Raw genomic sequence first — 5,552 nt, forward strand, 5'->3', positions numbered from 1 at the left:
ACTGAGTCACACCTTTAAAGTTCCCCTTGCCATACAACATAATGCATCCACACATTGGGGACTGGGACCTGGACATTATGGGTGGCCTTTATTCTGCTCACATGGTTTTCTTTGTTTGCCAGTGTTCCCAACCTTGCTAAAGCTGTGACCCTTTAATACAGTTCCTCATGTTGTGATGATATCCAACCATAAATTCATTTTCATTGCTACATCATCACTGTAATTTTGCTACTATTATGAATTATAATGTATATATCTGTATTTTTTGATGCTCTTAGGTGACCCCTGTGAATGGGCCCCCAAAGGGGTGGCAACTAGTAGGTTAAGAACCGCTGCTCTATACTACATCAAGGTGAGACAGCATGATTTTTATCCAATGATTTAGTCAACTTTGCCCTTTTCCAAAATGTTTTTAATGAGGATTTTGAGATGGCAATTGTTTTCCTCTGCTGTTCACAATCCCTTATCACCAAGCTGTCTAACTGTGATCCTATGAGCACTTTGCATGTAAAGGGACTTTAACATAACCCAGGATTAGTATGCCTTTGAGAAAGTATCCTCACACCCCTCAGACCTCTCTGAAAGTCCAAAAGCTTACCAGAAACAAACAAACAAAAAAAAGATTCCCTGACTGAGTAAAGGAAAACCAGATTGGGCTGTAGCTTAGTTGTGGTGTGCTTGCCTATCATGAGCAGAGCATGGATTTGGTCCCCAGAACCACTTAAACCCAGAACAATGACAACAATGTGCATAAAAGAAAACTCCTGAAAATAAAGCTGTCTTCTACTTAAATAAATAAATAAATAAATAAATAAATAAATAAAGCAATTTCTCACACCTTTCCCTACTGGCCATCCTGCAGTTCCTTCTACTTGTGATGTAGAGCTGACCAAATATGAAAGCAAAGGATGATGTAGATGATGATATGACCGAACATCTGCATGGAAATGTGGTAGACTATTTCACATGATAAACACCTTAACAATGTAAACAAAGACAGTCACAGTTGTCTGTTCTTCGTGCTGTTGTCCTGTTTGCTTGTACAAATGATTCCTGTGTGTGTTTCTCTGACAGTGTTGGTTCTTAATCTTGCTGGAGACTCTGAGTTTAAAGAAAGCATGTATTTCTTAGATGGCTGGGACAATTTAACAACAATCCATCTTTATCTTCAGGAGGTGAATTTCAGGACCTCCAGTGCTTGTCTGAAGTGAGGATTACATCAAGACCGACACCCAGGCCCTGCAAGGATACACATCTGATGAAGGAGATAGCTCCTAAGTGACTAACAGGCTCAGGGCAGACATCCTGGACAAATAATGACTTCCCAGAAGGAATGTATCAGGGTGCCTCGCGATTGCATCCCACTACTCAGAGTGGGGTGCAGTTTAGAATATATGAAGTGCTGGCTTCTGGAGTTTTCCATTTAACATTTTGAAGCACAATTAAAACCATAGAAACAAAACTATAGAGCAGTGGAGACTCATGTGTCACAAACTGAGTGGCCTAAAACAGCGGGACCTCATCACTCAGCTTTAGGAGGCCACGGCTCTGAAATGAAGGCATTCACAGAGGCACTGCCTTTAAAGGCCCTGAAAGAGAAACTCACCACAGGCCTTTCTCCAGTCCTTGAAGCTCTCAGGCTTATGGGACAAAACATCTTACTTAGTCTCTGTCATGTCACAATGTAGCAAACATGTTACCTTTTTCTTATAGGGACACAGATGGTCAGATTTCTGGCCGACTTGAGACCGAAGATGACCCTATTTTTAGATTCTTGACAGGATTATACCAACTAAACTCTTATTTACACGTTTCCAATTCATAGGTGTCAAGGGTCACATCTTGTCTTAGCTGTTTTTAAAAATATATTTTGAGATTAATGTTTCCTCAGAACCTGCATCCAGGCCAGCTCCAAAACAGTTACCCACATGTGCTCAGGCCAGACACACAGACTGCTCCATCTTGCACATCTCCTACCCCCAGGTGGTCCCACAGCCTGGGCAGCAGTGAAACAACCAGCCCTTCCTGGATTTGGTCAACATCGCAACTTTTTATCCCCCATCCTGTAACAGGTCCCCAATGTCAGCAAGAAGTGCTCAAAGACGATTACATCACCCTGTATTCATTTATTATCAACAAAAGGCTGGGATGTTTGGATCCGTACATCAACGCAGATATGGCCCCCAAGTCCTCCCAGAATCCCTCAGTCCCTACCTGGTAGAAGCTGCCCCAACCCTGAACTTCTTCCAGAAGCTTCTCCCTGTATAATCCAGACATTTTTGTTCTCGCTGCTTCTCTTCTCTCTTTGCTGGCACTCTTACTCTCTTTCTCTTTCTCCTCACCTCTCTCTCCCTTCCCATGGCGACTGTTGTGTTTTATAAAAAGACCAGGATATGTTTTGTAGAGCGAGGTATGGTGAGGTGGGAGGGGTGCCTCGGCAGATCCATGCTGAGACATCCCTTCCGCCTGAGGTACCAGCCAGCCATTCGACAGGTATAGAATAGAATTTAATTTAGGGCATGGGAAGGGAGTTGAGAAAGGAATAAACAGAGAGGGGAGAGGAGGAGGAGGAGGGAAGGAGGAAGGGAGGAGGAGGAGGAGGAAGAGGAGGAAGAGGAGGAAGAGGAGGAAGAGGAGGAAGAGGAGGAGGAGAGGCCAGCCAGGAACGCATGGAGAGGAAGAAGGGGAGGGGGAAGGAGAGCGAGGATGGGCCAAACACCCCTTTTTATAGCAAGCCAGGCCTACCTGGCTGTTGCTAGGTAACTGTTGGGTGCAGTCCTTAAGGCCAGTGAACTTGCCTGAGAGCAGCTTCTCAATAATACTGCATTTAATATACTGTAGTCTGGCTTGAATTGGCTCATTTCACTGGTGGTGAAATAACTCATCAATTAAAATATTATTAAATGGCTTTTCTCTTTCCCTTTTCTCCCTCCAGCCCTTCTACCCTTGCTTTCTTTCAATTCCATGACCTCTGACCTCCTTTTCTTCCATTGTTGTTACATATATACTTACTCTTGTGTGTGTGCTTGCGTGTGCGTGTTCGTGTACTACGTGCATGCAATGCCTTCAGAAGCCATTAGAGGACTTGGATTCTCTGGAGTTAGAATTACAGTTGGCTCCTCTGGAAGATCAGCAACTGTTCTTAACAGCTGAGCTATCTCTCCTGTCCCTGTTCTGCTTTGAAAATGTCATTTTTCATTTTCTTCTCTCACCAGCTCATGAAAAATACCAGTCTCCTCTTTGTGCTTATGAATTTATCTACTCCAAACATTTTACATAAGTGGGATGGCTTGTGGACTTCTTCCTGGCTGCTGACATTTAACACAGCGTTTGCAAGACTCACTCGTCCATGTTATATAGACTGATCTACCATTGTTTTCATGAGTAAGTACTTTCTATGGTAGGAATGTATCAGAGTGTATCCAGTGGATGAACACTGTGGGCTTCCACTTTTCCAATTATTGTGAACAGAGCTACTGTGCATATTTATGTGTGGCTTTAAAGCTTTTGTTTCAATTCTTCAAGAGAGAACACTTGGGAGTAGAATATTGGTCATGCAATGATTATCACTGCGTAATCAAGGTGGCCAAATCATACAAAAGACTTCCATGAGCAATGTCTGAGGGCACTGACCTCACTACACATCACCCACACTGGGTGGCTGGCATTGCTGTGCCCACTTGCATTTCTGGTTTTAACTATTTGTATCTTATGGGGTTTTTTCCCCCTTAATTGTCAGTTTTGTTGATCTTTTTAAAGAAATGCCTTTTGTGTTCCCTGATTGAGCTGGGTTTTGTAGTTTAGGAGATCATTTGCTGTAATCTTTCCACTTCCTCGGCAAGCTTGGGTTTGATCTGCTCAATCATGTCTCTGCTTTCTGAGATCTGAAGCTAGGTTGTCGGCTTCATAGCTAGCACATTCTTTACTATCAACATATGACATTGTAACCTTCCCTCTGAATTCTTACTAGCATGTTGTGCTTTGTTTTCAACTCATTTTCAAATATTGGAATCTCTTTTGTGCTCTCCTCTTTGCTTCCTTTTTCTTTCTTTTTGTTGGGGAGGGGGCAGCGAACTTTATTGATGGTATTCAAGAGAGTAGGGAGGGCTCCCTAGGCTCCTCCTGTTATTATGGGGGTCTGGGATGGAAATTGTGAGGGAGATGCTCAGTGTTGGGGGCCGAGTTGGGATAGGGACTCCTCAGCAACCGAGGGCCTCTCTCTTGCTCTCAGTGTCCTTGCTGGGGTGGGTGGTCCAGGGTTTCTTACTCCTTGGAGGCCATGTAGGCCATGAGGTCCACTACCCTGTTGCTGTAGCCGTATCCATTGTCATACCAGGAAATGAGCTTGACAAAGTTGTCATTGAGAACAATGCCAGCCCCGGCCTCGAAGGTGGAAGAGTGGGAGTTGCTGTTGAAGTCGCAGGAGACAACCTGGTCCTCAGTGTAGCCCAAGATGCCCTTCAGTGGGCCCTCAGATGCCTGCTTCACCACCTTCTTGATGTCATCATACTTGGCAGGTTTCTCCAGGCTGCACGTCAGATCCACGACGGACACATTGGGGGTAGGAACATGGAAGGCCATGCCAGTGAGCTTCCCAGTTCAGCTCTGGGATGACCTTGCCCACAGCCTTGGCAGCACCAGTGGATGCAGGGATGATGTTCTGGGCAGCCCCACGACCATCATGCCACAGCTTTCCAGAGGGGCCATCCACAGTCTTCTGGGTGGCAGTGATGGCATGGGCCGTGGTCATGAGCCCTTCCACGATGCCAAAGTTGTCATGGATGACCTTGGCCAGGGGGGCTAAGCAGTTGGTGGTGCAGAATGCATTGCTGACAATCTTGAGTGAGTTGTCATATTTCTCGTAGTTCACACCCATCACAAACATGGGGGCATCGGCAGAAGGGGCGGAAATGATTACCCTTTTGGGTCCACCCTTCAAGTGGGCCCCCAGCCTTCTCCATGGTGGTGAAGACAACAGTAGATTCCACGACATACTCAGCACCGGCCTCACCCCACTTGATGTTAGCGGCGGGGTCTCGCTCCTGGAAGATGGTGATGGGCTTCCCGTTGATGACAAGCTTCCCATTCTCGGCCTTGACTGTGCTGTTGAATTTGCCGTGGGTGGAGTCATACTGGAACATGTAGACCATGTAGTTGAGGTCAATGAAGGGGTCATTGATGGCAACAATTTCCACTTTGCCATGTGGAGAGCAGAAGGCAGCCCTGGTGACCAGGCGCCCAATACGGTCAAATCCATTCACACCGACCTTCACCATTTGGTCTATGGGACAAGGCTGGCACTGCACAAGAAGATGCAGCTGTCTCTGGAACAGGGGGGAGCAGAGAGCCTGCTTCCTTTTTCTTAAGGTCTTTTGTTAACTGGGCATGGCAGCTCCTGCCTATAAACCCAGCACTAGGAGGCTGAAACAGGAGGATTGCCACAAGTCTGTGGTCAGACTGGGCTACAGAGTCACGCCTTGTCTCAAATAAATTTCTATTATTTCCTATATATGAGTGATATTTGCAGTTTCCCTTCTGTCATTGACACTTTC

The 5,552-nt window shown here is 45.7% G+C and overlaps 1 pseudogene; it reads right to left on the reverse strand.

The window, feature by feature from the left end:
• Positions 1 to 4,184: 4,184 nt before the first annotated feature.
• Positions 4,185 to 5,311, reverse strand: LOC110291770 (glyceraldehyde-3-phosphate dehydrogenase pseudogene; annotated as a pseudogene).
• Between the last annotated feature and the right edge of the window lie 241 nt (positions 5,312 to 5,552).

Source organism: Mus caroli, unplaced genomic scaffold, assembly GCF_978045245.1.
Source record: "Mus caroli unplaced genomic scaffold, Mus_caroli_1 scaffold_1, whole genome shotgun sequence".
Classification (NCBI taxonomy): Eukaryota; Metazoa; Chordata; class Mammalia; order Rodentia; family Muridae; genus Mus; species Mus caroli.